Here is a 15,933-nt window from a genome sequence, read left to right as displayed (position 1 = left end):
GTCTTTTCTGTTTCCATACAAATTGTGAAATTTTTTGTTCTAGTTCTGTGAAAAATGCCAGTGGTACTTTGATAGGGATTGCATTGAATCTGTAGATTGCTGTGGGTAGTAGGAGTCATTTTCACAATGTTGATTCTTCCAATCCAAGAACATGGTATATATCTCCATCTATTTGTATCATCTTTAATTTCTTTCAGCACTGCCTTATAATTTATTGCATACAGGTCTTTTGTCTACTTAGGTAAATTTACTCCTAGATATTTTGTTCTTTTTGTTGAAAGGAAAATGGGAGTGTTTTCTTAATTTCACTCTCAGATTTTTCATCATTAGTGTATAAGAATGCCAGAGATTTCTGTGCATTAATTTTGTATCCTGCTACTTTACCAAATTCATTGATTAGCTCTAGTAGTTTTCTGGTAGCATCCTTAGGATTCTCTACGTAAAGTATCATGTCATCTGCAAACAGTGACAGCTTTACTTCTTCTTTTCCAGTTTAGATTCCTTTTATTTCTTTTTCTTCTCTGATTGCTGTGGCTAAGACTTCCAAAACTATGTTGAATAATAATGGCAAGAGTGGGCAACCTTGCCTTACTCCTGATCTTAGTGGAAATGGTTTCAGTTTGTCACCATTGAAGACAATGCTGGTTGTGGGTTTGTCACATATGGCCTTTATTATGTTGAGGAAAGTTCCCTCTATGCCTACTTTCTGGAGGGTTTTTATCATAAATGGGTGTTGAATTTTGTCGAAAGCTTTCTCTGCATCTATTGAGATGATCATATGCTTTTTCTCCTTCAAATTGTTAATATGGTGTATCATGTGGATTGATTTACAAATATTGAAGAATCCTTGCATTCGTGGGATAAACCCCACTTGATCATAATGTATGATCCTTTTACTGTGCTGTTTGATTCTGTTTGCTAGTATTTTGTTGAGGATTTTTGCATCTATGTTCATCAGTGATATTGGCCTGTAGTTTTCTTTCTTTGTGACGTCTTTGTCTGGTTTTGGTATCAGGGTGATGGTGCCCTCATAGAAAGAGTTTGGGAGTGTTCCTCCCTCTGCTATCTTTTGGAAGAGTTTGAGAAGGATAGGTGTTAGCTCTTCTCTAAATGTTTGGTAGAATTCACCTGTGAAGACATCTGGTCCTGGGCTTTTGTTTTTGGAAGATTTTTCATCACAGTTTCAATTTCAGGGCTTGCGACAGGTCTGGTCATATTTTCTATTTCTTCCCGGTTCAGTCTCGGAAGGTCGTGCATTTCTTAGTATTGGTCCATTTCTTCCAGGTTGTCCATTGTATTGGCATATAGTTGCTTGTAGTAACCTCTCATGATTCATTGTATTTCTGCAGTGTCAGATGTTACTTCTCCTTTTTCATTGATAATTCTATTGATTTGAGTCTTCTCCCTTTTTTCTTGATAAGTATGGCTAATGGTTTATCAATTTTGTTTATCTTCTCAAAGAACCAGCTTTTACTTCTATTGATCTTTGCTATGGTTTCCTCCATTTCTTTTTCATTTATTTCTGATCTGATCTTTATGATTTCTTTCCTTCTGCTAATTTTGGGGGTATTTTTTGTTCTTCTTTCTCTAATTGCTTTAGGTCTAAGGTTAGGTTATTTGAGATGTTTCTTGTTTCTTAAGGTAGGCTTGTATAGCTATAAACTTCCCTCTTAGAACTGCTTTTGCTGCATCCCATAGGTTTTGGGTAGTTGTGTTTTCATTGTCATTTGTTTCTAGGTATTTTTTGATTTGTTGTTTGACTTCTTCAGTGATCTCTTGGTTATTAAGTAGTGAGTTGTTTAGTCTCCATGTGTTTGTATTTTTTAGATTTTTTCCTGTAATTGATATCTAGTCTCATACCGCTGTTGTCGGAAAAGATACTTGATATGATTTCAATTTTCTTAAATTTACCAAGGCTTGATATGTGACCCAAGATACGGTCTATCCTGGAGAATGTTCTGTGAGCACTTGAGAAGAATGTTTATTCTGTTGTTTTTGGATGGAATGTCCTATAAATATCAATTAAGTCCATCTTGTTTAATGTATCATTTAAAGCTTGTGTTTCCTTATTTATTTTCATTTTGGATGATCTGTCCATTGGTGAAAGTGGGCTGTTAAAGTCCCCTACTATGATTGTGTCACTGTTGATTTCCAATTTTATGGCTTTAGTATTTGCCATATGTATTGAGGTGCTCCTATGTAGGGTGCCTAAATATTTGCAATTGTTTTATCTTCTTCTTGGATTGATCCCTTGATCATTATGTAGTGTTCTTCTTTGTCTCTTGTAATAGTCTTTGTTTTGAAGTCTATTTTGTCTGATATGAGAATTGCTATTCCAGCTTTCTTTTCTTTTCCATTTGCATGGAATATCTTTTTCCATCCCCTCACTTTCATTTTTATGTGTCCCTAGGTCTGAAGTGGGTCACTTGTAGTCAGCATATATACGGGTCTTGTTTTTGTATCCATTCAGCCAGTCTGTGTCTTTTGCTTGGAGCATTTAATCCATTTACCTTTAAAGTAATTATCAATATGCATGTTCCTATTACCATTTTCTTAATTGTTTTGGGTTTATTATTGTAGGTCTTTTCCTTCTCTTGTGTTTCCTGCCTAGAGAAGTTCCTTTAGCATTTGTTGTAAAGCTGGTTTGGTGGTGCTGAATTCTCTTAGCTTTTGCTTGTCTGTAAAGTTTTTAATTTCTCTGTCAAATGTGAATGAGCTCCTTGCTGGGTAGAATAATCTTGGTTGTAGGTTTTTCTCTTTCATCACTTTAAATATGTCCTGCCACTCCCTTCTGGCTTGCAGAGATTCTGCTGAAAGATCAGCTGTTAACCTTATGTGGATTCCCTTTTGTGTTACTTGTTTTTCCCTTGCTGCTTTTTAATATTTGTTCTTTGTATTTAATTTTTGATAGTTTGATTAATATGTGTCTTGGCATGTTTCTCCTTGGATTTATCCTGTATTGGACTCTCTGTGCTTCCTGGACCTGATTAACTATTTCCTTTCCCATATTAAGGAAATTTTCAACTATAATCTCTTCAAATATTCTCAGTCCCTTTCTTTTTCTCTTCTTCTTCTGGGACCCTTATAATTCAAATGTTGGTGCATTTAATGTCCCAGAGGTCTCTGAGACTGTCCTTAATTCTTTTCATTCTTTTTTCTTTATTCTGCTCTGCAGTAGTAATTTCCACTATTTTATCTTCTGGGTCACTTATCCGTTTTTCTGCCTCAGTTATTCTGCTATTGATTCCTTCTAGAGAATTTTAAATTTCATTTATTGTGTTGTTCATCACTGTGTGTTTGCTCTGTAGTTCTTCTCAGTCCTTGTTAAGCATTTCTTGTATTTTCTCTATTCTATTTCCAAGATTTTGGATCATCTTTACTATCATTATTGTCAATTATTTTTCAGGTAGACTGCCTATTTCCTCTTCTTTTGTTAGGTCTGGTGGGTTTTTGCCTTGCTCCTTCGTCTGCTGTGTTTCTGTGTCTTCTCATTTTGCTTAACTTACTGTGTTTGGGGTCTCCTTTTCACAGGCTACAGGTTCATAGTTTCCATTGTTTTTGGTGTCTGTCCCCAGTGGGACAGACAAAAGGTTTGCTCATTGGGTTATGTAGGCTTCCTGGTGGAGGGGACTAGTGCCTGTGTTCTGGTGGATGAGGCTGGATCTTGTCTTTCTGGTGGCCAGGTCCACATGTGGTGGTGTGTTTTGGGGTGTCTGTGAGCTTATTATGATTCTAGGCAGCCTCTCTGCTAATGGATCGGGTTGTGTTCCTGTCTTGTTAGTAGTTTGGCATGGGGTGTCCAGCACTGTATGTTGCTGGTCGTTGAGTGGAGCTGGGCCTTGGCGTTGAGATGGAGACCTCCTTTTTTCGTATTACATGGAGCTGGGAGGTGTCTTGTGGACCAGTGTCCTGAACTTGGCTCTCCCACCTCAGAGGCACAGCCCTGACCCCTGGCTGGAGCACCAAGAGCCTGTCATGCACACAGCTCAGAATAAAAGGGAGAAAAAAAAACAAAGAATAAAGGAGATAAAATAAAATAAAGTTATCAAAATAAAAAATATTTTTAAAAAATGTTTTTAGTAATAAAAAAAAAGACAAGAAAGAAAGAAGAGAGCAACCAAACCAAAAGATAAATCCACCATGATAACAAGCGCTAAAAAGTATACTAAAAAAAAAAAAAAAAAAAAAAAAAAAAAACGAAAAACGGACAGACAGAACCCTAGGCCAAATGGTAAAAGCAAAGCTATACGGCTATACAGACAAAATCACACACAGAAGCATACATATACACCCTCACAAAAAGATTAAAAGGGAAATATATATATAGTTGCTCCCAAAGTCTACCTCCTCAATTTGGGATGACTCGTCGTCTACTCAGGTGTTCCACAGATGCAGGGTACATCAAGTTGATTGTGGAGATTTAATCCGCTGCTCCTGAGCCTGCTGGGAGAGATTTCCCTTTCTGTTCTTTGTTTGCACAGCTCCCGGGGTTTAGCTTTGGATGCAGACCCGCCTCTGTGTGTAGGTCGCCTGAGGGCATCTGTTCTTGGCTCAGACAGGACGGGGTTAAAGGAGCAGCTGATTCGGGGGCTCTGGCTCACTCCGGCCGGGGGGAGGGAGAGCCCGCGGCGGCAGAGGCCGGCGTGAGGTTGCACCAGCCTGAGGCGCGCCGCGCGTTCTCCCGCGGAAGTTCTCCCTGGATCCTGGGACCCTGGCAGTGGCGAGCTGCACAGGCTTCCAGGAGGGGAGGTGTGGAGAGTGACCTGTGCTCGCACACAGGCTTCTTGGTGGCGGCAGCAGCAGCCTTACAGTCTCATGCCCGTCTCTGGGGTCCGCGCTGATAGCCGCGGCTCGCGCCCGTCTCTGGAGCTCCTTTAAGCGGCGCGCTTAAACCCCTCTCCTCGCGCACCAGGAAACAAAGAGGCAAGAAAAAGTCTCTTGTCTCTTCGGCAGCTCCAGACTTTTCCCGGACTCCCTCCCGGCCAGCTGTGGCGCACTAAACCCCCTTCAGGTTGTGTTCACGCCGCCAACCCCACTCCTCTCCCTGGGATCCAACCGAAGCCCGAGCCCGAGCCTCAGCTCCCAGCCCCACCCGCCCCGGCGGGTGAGCAGACAAGCCTCTCGGGCTGGTGAGTGCCGGTCGGCACCGATCCTCAGTGCAGGAATCTCTCCGCTTTGCCCTTCGCACCCCTGTGGCTGCGCTCTCCTCCAGAGCTCTTAAGCTTCCCCCCTCTGCCACCCGCAGTCTCCGCCCATGAAGGGGCTTCTAGTGTGTGGGAATCTTTCCTCCTTCACAGCTCCCTCCCACTGGTGTAGGTCCCGTCCCTATTCTTTGTCTCTGTTTTTTCTTTTACATACCCAGGTATGTGGGGAGTTTCTTGCCTTTTGGGAGGTCTGAGGTCTTCTGCCAGCGTCCAGTACGTCTTCTGTAGGAGCTGTTCCACATATAGATGTATTTCTGATGTATTTGTGGGGAGGAAGGTGATCTCCGCACCTTACTCTTCCGCCATCTTGAAGCTCCTCCTCTGTGGCTGATTTTCAATCATTGCTTCAGTGATGGCAACAATACAAATGTGATCTAAAGCTTAGCTGAATCCAAGATGGATTCAAATACTTTCAGTGTAAGTAAACAACTCTATTATGTTCAACATAATAATGTTCTTGCTTTCATTCCACAGGACAAAAATAATTGATAACCTCTGTTCACAAAGGGTGTTTGTACTCGATGTTATTTCTTCCTTCCTAACAGTTATTGAATGCCATCTTGTATTGTTTATAATGACAACCCATCCGCATTTCTAAAGGTTGACTCAAGACCTTCCCACATTAACTTGAATTAAAATTGAAAACAGCACAGGTCATGCCTGAAAGTACCCAGCAAACATACACATTAACAGTAAATTTAAAACTCTACAGAACAGAAACCACACACTCTGCTTTAATTACTGCAGAAAGGTCAGTGTTTCAAACAAAATAGAGTTAAGAAACCATGCTTTTACGACAGGCTCATGCTATTGAAAAACAGAAAGCAAATGTAGGTCTGCCCTTCTTCTCCTACCTACTTACTTTTGATTACATCTTGCAACAGATTTCAAAACAGATTTCAAAGGGCAGCATCTGTTGTTTGAACTATCCATAAAAAGTTCATAGAGAGCTAAGTATACAGATTGCTAAAGGTTTAAGAAAAGCATGGGGAGATACTAAAGAGAATAGAAGAGAATCTGGAAGAAGGGTAGTGAACTCATTCTCTACTTGCATAACTAACTTTATCAATAGGAAGAAACTAGAGTAACATATATATTCATGGCTCCAACACATGTTCTCTTTTAATATCCTGAGGAGGGTTTCATTCAAGTCTTCCAGGGAGGGGACACGAGAGAGTCAACAGCCAATTTAGAATTCTTTTCATATTAACCATAGAGATGTATCTTTTGTTAAGCAATTAGAGTCAAATCTTTAACACAGAGTTGGCCTGGTAGAGTATTTTGAAAAAGTTTCTGAAAGTTAGCCTATAGCCTTGGTATTTAACAACTTTTATTTTTATCAACATAGAATTCTGCCAAATGCCTAAAGTAACTGGATTTTAAGCTTTAAAGATTACACTTCTATTTCAAAATGAGCAAACAACTGGGCACTCTGAACATTTGTTTATGAATGACGAGGTTTATATGAAATAGTAAACTTTTAGAGCCCAGGATCTGCTATCATATCTGGTCCTGTATATTTGGTGACAAGTGATATTTTAAAAGTTATGCACTTCATTGTTATGTTAAAAAGGTAAGTTTAAATATGAAAACAACCTTCATGATGTTTTTCTTCCTGTTTGTATCATTACACTAGAAAGAAATTTCAGATTAAAAACAAATCTTTGAATACTGACCAAAATGTTATTTTGTTTAGGAACTATGAAAGGTAGAATTGCTGAGCTAAATCATGAGAGAAAATATATCATGTTTGTAATAAACTACCTGCAATGTCTAATAATATGTCCTTTTTTGTCAATCAAAATTTAAATTATATATACACACATACATACCTATATATGCATATTCACATTTTCTTTTCAAAGTACAAGTGAATTAATTAATGCTAACCAACATCATAAATTCTCATAAATAAACCTAACTTTAAATTACAGGGACGTTTCTTAGAAACTGAATGTCAGCTGTTAAAGAGCCCCACTCATCTATAAAGTGTATTAGTCGAAGAATATCTAATAATTTAGGCTAGAAAAGCATGGAGTGAGAACGAATAGGGTAGGGAGAAGAGACAGCAAGACAGGATAGCCAGATCTTTGTCAAAAGCACGTCATTGCTTTAATTGAAAAATTTCTCTACTGTATAGTAAAAACGAAAACAGAGTAAATAGTTTCAAAGCTAAAAAAAAGTCTGCTGCATCATGCAGCATGTTCTCATAACAAGACCTAAATAAAGTCATTGTAGCACTTACCATATTTCATTTTAATTTCTATGTCTTTCTCTTTCATTAAATTCTCCTTCAAGACACAGCCATATATCTCCAAACTCTAACACAGTGCCCAACATATAGGTAAAAATCAAAGAGAATTTTTTTGTTGTTTTTAACCTTTAAGTTTTAACCACCATATATAGGATTCCTATTTGCATAATTATACAATTAAAGTATCTAACTGGTGTGAAATGCTTTCTATATGCCAAAAATGTTTTAAAGCATTTCTGTATTAACTCATTCATTAATCCCAACAACTCTGTAAGGCAGGACTTTATTTATCTGTATTATATAGAGTGGAAGCAAAGGCATGGACCAGGAAGGTAATTTGCCCCAAATGAATGAGTGGAACAGCCAACATTTGAATCCAGACACTCTGAGTCAAGAGTGAAAGCCCATAACCATCACAATGTACCATCTCTGTTGTCAAAATCAAGCAATGCTTCAGGCCAAGGTAATTTTCCATAGGTGCAGTAATAATATACTCCATTAACAGTCATTATAATATACATATTATCATTTAATTAGAAATTGGCAAAAGTTGGTGGCTGAGAGTGGATGCAGGTACAAACTTAACATGGCGAGTAAGCAATGAGAGCAACCTCTCTTGAGATTATAAACCACTGAGTCATGGGTGGCCAGAGACATCAGGATATTGCTAAGAATACGAAGAAAGGAGAAAGGAGCCCAAATGGAAGGTATGAAAGATGTTGCAGAAGTCAAATTTATCTGACCTGATCATTTAGCCCTGGGCTGGCCCTGCCATGTTCACTATACACTAAGCATAGGTTTCACCTCACATACCAACTCCGGGTAATTGGGAATGGCTGCCTAGAATGTGGTATTGAGATGGAGTGTAAAGTCTTGTCTGGTGTCTGTTGAAGTGTATTCTGCTCTCCCTTCTCAAGGTCTGTGATGAGCTTGAATGTAGACTATAATACTCTACACTTCCCCTCCTATATGTGTTATCCTTGCACTACATTAACATTTTCATGGCCTGATGCTTGACTCTTAATAACGTAGAGTCACTGATCAGTCCTGTAACAGAAAAGAAATGGGTTGACTCTGAGATGTTTGATATTCGACCCAGAAATATATATAAGTTTACAGATGTGGCCTTTAAATTTAAAGGTGTTGTCTACACATACCCTAGTGTAGACTGTAGGAAAGTCAGACAACAGTCGTGTTCAGAGAAATCACCCTCAGATGTTGGTACCTGAGTTACTACTGACAAACATGGTGTCATAAAGCCAGTAGGTACACCCTACATGGGGGTTCACACAGCTTTGTATCCAACCCCAGGTATTTTTCAATTCACCTCAGTAGTTTCACACTGAGAATTTCAGGTATGTTACGAGTTGAACAGTTTCCCTCCAAAAAGATATGTTGAAATCCTAATTCCCAGTACCTCATCATGTAACCTTCTTTGGAAAGAGGCTTGTGGAAGACGTAATTCGTTAGGATGGGATACTAGAGTAGAACAGACCTCTAACCCAGTATGACTATTATCCTTATAAAAAGAAGAAATCTGGACATGAAGAAAGAAATGCAGAGGGAAAATGGTGTGAAGACACAGGAAGAAGATGGCCATGTGACTGGAACAAGGCATTTAGGAGCCAACAAACACCAAAGACTGCAGTACATACCAGAAGCAGAAAAGGTAAAGAAGGGTACTCCCCAGGGCCATTAGAGGGATTACGGCCCTGAAGACACTTTGATCGTAGACTTCTAGCATCAGAATTGTAAGTCAATAAATATCTGTTATTACAAGCCACTTATTTTTTGCTTCAAGTGAACATTTTATAAATGAGAACATGAATATATACTCTTATTTTGTACAACGGCATTTTCATTTTCATTGTTGTATAGTATTCCATTGTATAAATTGTCATGCTTTATTTATCTATTCAACCATTGATGGACCTTTGGACTTTTTCAGTTTGGGACTATCAGACATCACGCTACTACGGATGTTTCTGTCCTTTGATGCAAATCACATTTGTATTAATTAGATATTGAAAGAGTGGAATTAATGGGTAACAGAGGAAACATATGTCCTACTTTAGTAGACAAAGGCAAATTATTCTAAATCATGAGATAAATTCACCCTGTCTCTAGTCTAAGGCTGCTGCCGTTTATTCTAAAACTTGATGTTGTCAGTCTTTTTAATTTATTAACTGAATTCCCACCATTGTGGTGGAAGCATAGCCATATCTCACTATACTTTCTAAGATCTCTGTAAATTGGATTCTATACTACACAATTATGTTTTGAAATTATTTAAGTCAACTTATTTTGGACTCAAGTATTTATTTGTTGTTGGTGGTGATCATCCATGAATTACGAGAATGAAAGACTGCTTCTTCCCTAGCTTAGAACGCTAGAACTGATCAGCAAAATAGTACTTTCCACTGTGGATAAATTTGCTACATTTGTTCTTCACAGCCCACCTCTGTGGTCTTGTGGTCATAAAGCATTATGTTAATCCTAAATGCTATGTGTTCCCTATCTCATCATATTGATATTGGATTAAAAAATGACCTCCAGTATGATTGCTAACTCTGAATTGACTTCACACTGCGGTCACAGGTGATTAGGAGATTTACAGCCTTTTAAAACATGATTTCTGTATATCACAAAGAAGATATAAGCTCTCCAAGCTGCCTCCTGTAAATGTCTCCTGTCTTTATTGTTTCTTGTTGGAGAGGCTTTTCTTTTCCTTCTACAATCACAGATTCACTACAAAGCAAACTGGGGCTAATTGCAGATTTTAAATAGCACCACAAATTGAATGATCTCAGTTTTAAACCTGTCTCAAATATAATTTATGGTTTTCTGCTACAGCTATTGGTTTTTGTACTTCCCGGACTTCAGTTGCAAAAACATTGATATTCTCCAGACTGTCTCAGTCTACTGGCAGAGCGCTTCTCTCCATCATTAGAAAATAATTGGTTAAGGGAAAGATGGTGTGAGATACTGGGAGCTAGTGGCCTGTACTTAAAAAGCAAACTCTATTCTCACCCTTCCAGGAACTTGATTTGGTTCCTCTCTATATTTTGAAACTGAAAATGTTACCTAAACCCTAATTCAGAAATCCTTTGCAAGGAAGCTGAATAATTTGCTCACCAAGAAAAAAAAAAAAAGAAGAAGAAAACAAAAAGAAAGAATAAAGAATCACTAGGAGAAGAAATAGCCAGCTACCTGCAGCTACCTGTAATCATAGCTCTGAATTGCTTTTACCTAAAAGGTGATTAGGAAGAAATCTTATTTTATCAGTTATTTCCAAGCAAAATTTCATTTTCTTATTGACAGAAAGATTCATAGATAAGCATACTAATAAGTAACAAACTATCCTGCACACTATCAAGGTAGCTTCGCACATTCCTAGGTGTGAAGAAAGGTATTGGGAACATTAAGTAGCTGTGGCTATAAAATGCCCCAAATGAGACCAGCTTTCTTTCAGCTCCTTCACTTGCAACTAAAAGTGAAAAATGTTTATCAGCTGAGGTCAGGCTCTGGAAATGAGTAGCAAATGTAAAACACAAGCAGCACAGAATTGTTCTACATTGAATCTTGTGGGTGTATATTTGTACAGTAACCTCAAGGGTCTACTTTAACTTTTCAGAATAACTGAACTGCAAAGCAAGACACTTATCTATTCAAAGTTCATGAGAGAGACAGAAAAATGATGAACTCTTGCAAAAATACCCCAGCCTTCTTTCGAAGAAGAACCACAAATGGAAATTTGCTGTAAAGACTAAAAAAGCTTGTAAAAATGTTAGCAAGAGGATGTGCTTCAGGCTTCAGTGTGTGAAAAATGTTTTTTACTTCCTCATTAACACAAATTTGGCAAAGCTTGGTATACACTCAGCCATTTGGAAAGGAAGAAAGGCTTTTGGTGTGTCTTATGATAAAGGATTTTTGAAATGCATAATAATTTTATAATAATTTAGAGTAAGTTTATGTTGTTTCAGTATGTGCGCAGTGGAAATGAACAACTTTTATAAATAATAGTGACTAAAGTATTATTATTTGTTGCTCTTGTTAATGTTTCAAAAAACTTCAACAGTTCCTAGCATATAGTGGAAACTTTTAAAACATTTGTTTCTTTCCATATGTCGTATCTTTAATTTGTGCCCAAATGTATTATGCTCTAGGTAATTTAAGTGAAAAAGGAATTTATTAAATAGGTATTAAGTGCTTATTGGAATGATTGGGAAGTATAGATAATGTGACGCAGGAAATAAGTAGTACACAAATGTTTCGTATTTTCAGCTTTATGGTGAACTCTGCCTTTTACCAAGTCTTTATTTAAAGATCTGGAAGATCCTCAAACACAGGAAGAGAGAATATACTTTTTGTGTGGGCAACAAATATACAGGGCAACAAATGATGATGGAAATGGTATCTAGCAATAACAAGACCTAATATATATCCAGTAAAATACTAAAGGGTATGATCATGTAGTTTATATAATTTGACAAGTTAAAAATTAAATTGGTTAATATAAATGGACTATCTGGGGTATTCAAATTAAAACCTCATGTTTATTAAAACAGTAAGCTCTTTGTCTGCTGAACCTTTAGTACTTCAGATTATTGGCAGATCCATTCTTTTGTAACAAGCAACTTTCTAGGAATGGGAAGCAATTCTAAAAGGAAGTCACTGACATCAGAGGAAGAATGAAATATTCTCCACATGGTAAAAAGGGAGGGTTATTAACAAGATCAATGACTATATTTTTGAAACACAGTGGAAATGTCTTTACTTTATAGAAATGTTCTATCCAAGAACCCACTTCATTTTAATTTCCCTACAACTTACTGAAAATATTTTGGGAACTTAATACCACAATTCTTTATTTAACTTATATAGTCAACTTAAAACAATGTTTTTCCAGTTGTATTGAGAAATAATTGATATACATCCCTGTATAAGTTTTACAGAAACAGCATGATGGTTTGATTTACTTATATTGTGAAATGATTACCAAAATAGGTTAGTTTAACATCCATCTTCTGACATGGATACAATAAAAAGGAAAGAAAAAGGAAAATAAATTTTGTCCTAGTGATGAGAACTTTTAGGATCTACTGTCTTAACAACTTTCCTAAACAGCATACAGTAGTGTTAGTTACAGCCATCATGTTGCACATTACATCCCCAGCACTCATGTGTCTTATAAATGGAGGTCTGTACCTCTTGACCACCTTCCTCTAGTTTCTCTTCCCCCATGCTCCGCCTCTGATAACCCCAAGTCTGATCTCTTTTTCTATGAGTTTGTTTTTTTGTTGTTTTTGTTTTTTTAAGAGTCCACATTTAAATGAGTGCAGACAAGTTGCACACATGAATCGTGCTCACACAGAACACAGACGTTTTTTCATCTAAATTCTATCTTTTAAACCTTTTTTTCAACTACTGGGCCACAGTCATGAGACTCTGGAGCAGATGCACCTGTTTTCATCTTTACATCTGCTTTACATAGCACAGCACTGGGCACAAAATACATGCCTAAAATGACTTACTTGAATAATTGAATGCATGCAGCTGGTCAGTTTATGACTATATCAAAAGCTATGCAATACCAAGTTTCAAGTTTAACTCAGAAAAAGTTCAGTAAAATAGTAATGATTTTCCCATCAATAATTTTATCACAGAATATTGCAGGAATAATAAAGGGATTAGAGATATTTTCAACCAAAGAAAAATGAGATTTATAATTCATATATGTATATTTTCTAATTACTTTTTGTATGTTACCTTATTTAACCCTCACAACAAGTTGATGCGGTAGGTGTTATAATTAATTTCATAGAGGAAGAAATAGGATAGATGAGCTATTTACCGAAAGAGAGTTGTAAGCAGTATATATTTTATGTGTATTAACATATATGTCTTACATGGTACTGATGTATGTGTTATATACACACATTAATATAAGTATTACTATATTAAGTAGATAATGCATGTCACTGAAGAAAAAGATTTATGGAGCTCAAAGCAGTATTATTAGTAGATATTAATTTAAAACATTTATAAATGCAAATCTTGCCCCACTTTGTTAATGTCAACAGATCCTCAGGTTGTTCATAGTGAATTTTGTATTTCACAATGTTTAACCCATCCCAGTCTCCCAGCTCAAACAACTGATGAGTAAGTAGTACACTATTCCTTTTGTCTGTATAGCATCTGGTATCCTAAACATTTTTCTACTAAAGAAAATATTCTATAGAGAAGACAACTCCACTGAAACAAAAGCTGATGGACAGAGTGTTGCTTTCTTTTTAAAGATCTGTTTTAGGGCTTGCCTGGTGGCACAGTCCTTGAGAGTCCGCCTGCTGATGCAGGGGACACAGGTTCGTGCCCTGGTCTGGGAAGATCGCACATGCCACAGAGTGGCTGGGCCTGTGAGCCATGGCCGCTGAGCCTGCAGGTCCGGAGCCTGTGCTCCACAACAGGAGAGGCCACAACAGTGAGAGGCCCGCGTACCGCAAAAAAAAAAAAAAAAAAAAAAAAAAAAAAAAATCTGTTTTAATTTATCAGTCCCTGGAGAAGCACAGGTTCTTTTCCTCCCCCATTTCTTTAAGGCATATGCACTTACTTCAGCTCTGCCCATCTTTAAAATTATCGTTGCTTCCCCAATGGCCTCTTCTGCATAATGATGGCATTTTTGCTGTCAATACCACTATAATGCTTTCACACAGAGGGTATAAGGAAGAAAAAAGTTGAGTAGCATTTTTCTGGAGCCTCATTTTATCTTGTCCTTTTTCTCCTGGCTTTGTGTCTACCTGACCATATATGTGACGTGAAATCATGTGGCAGTTTTATATTAATCTTTCGCATTTGAGTTGGGTGAGTCATAATTCATTAAGAATAAGACTGTGTCTGCATGAAAAGATGCTCAACATCACTAATTATTAGAGCAATGCAAATCAAAACTACAATAAGATACCACCTCACACTGGTCAGAATGGCCGTTACTAAAAAGTCTACAAATAACAAATGCTGGAGAGGGTGTGGAGAAAAGGGAACCCTCCTACACTGCTAGTGGGAATGTAAGTTGGTGCAGCCACTATGGAAAACAGTATGGAAGTTCCTCAAAAAACTAAAAATAGAGTTGCCATATGATCCAGCAATCCCACTCCTCGGCATATACCCAGACAAAACTATAATTCAAAAACATACATGCACCCCTATATTCATAGAAGTACTATTCACAATAGCCAAGACACGGAAACAACCTAAATGTCCATCAACAGATGAATGGATAAAGAAGATATGGTACATATATACAATGGAATACTATTTGGCCATGAAAAAGAACAAAATAATACTATTTGCAACAACATGGATGGACTAGAGATTATCATACTAAGTGAAGTAAGTCAGAAAGAGAAAGACACATACCATATGATATCACCTATACATGAAATCTAAAATATGACAAAAATAAAGTTATCTATGAAACAGAAACAGACTCACAGACATAGAGAACAGACTTGTGGTTGCCAAGAGGCGGGGTGGGGGAGGGATGGAGTGGAGTTTGGTATTAACAGATGCAAACTAGTATGTATAGAATGGAAAAACAACAAAGTTTTACTGTATAGCACAGGGAACTATATTCAATATCCTGTAATAAACCATAATGGAAAAGAATATGAGAAAGAATATATATATATATGTGTAACTGAATCACTTGGCTGTACAGCAGAAATTAACACAACATTGTAAACCAACGATACTTCAATATAAAAAAAAAGAAATAAAAAGAATAAGATGCCTGAGCTCAGTGGCAGAATTAACACTGAATTAGCACTGTTGAATGACATGGTTCATTTACACAGTGTCACAACTGACAAAGAAGATTCTGTTTATCAGCAGACTTGTATAGGATATGTCGCCACATTTTCTGGACACTCGAGCATTCCCAATTTAAATAGGTCATTACATTCTTGTAATAGTTTTTCAGGAGGGGACTTTGGTTTTTTTAAGCAGGAAATAAATATATTGACATATAATAGATAGCTCAGAAAACTGAAGACATATTTGAAGAACAAGGCTGGGGATGAACAAAAACAGAGGTAGTTCCGGTGGTCTAAGGAGCAGGAAATTTTAATCAAAGTACTCAGGGCATTACCCCTGCGATGGATGAAGTGGCTAAAAATCTTTTCTGTTTTTGATCGCTCTGCTCAAGTTTGAGATTCTATAGTGAATGGAATAGGACAAATGTGGATTATGTGCCCACTTACTTGCAGGATACCACGGTGGACAATTTTACTAAATGACCAATCCATCAAAGCAAAATTGGGAGCTCTTACCAGAATACAGGAAAACTGATGTGAACTGGCAAAAGCAACAAATTTCTATTATAATTCTATTATAATTGTCAAGAATTTAAACAGTTTATTACAAAGTTTTTTCAATTCACAACACACCTGAGACCTAAGTTAGACCAATATTTTCAGG

The sequence above is a fragment of the Kogia breviceps genome, chromosome 10, assembly GCF_026419965.1.
Source record: "Kogia breviceps isolate mKogBre1 chromosome 10, mKogBre1 haplotype 1, whole genome shotgun sequence".
Classification (NCBI taxonomy): domain Eukaryota; kingdom Metazoa; phylum Chordata; class Mammalia; order Artiodactyla; family Physeteridae; genus Kogia; species Kogia breviceps.
This window is presented reverse-complemented; position numbering follows the sequence as displayed.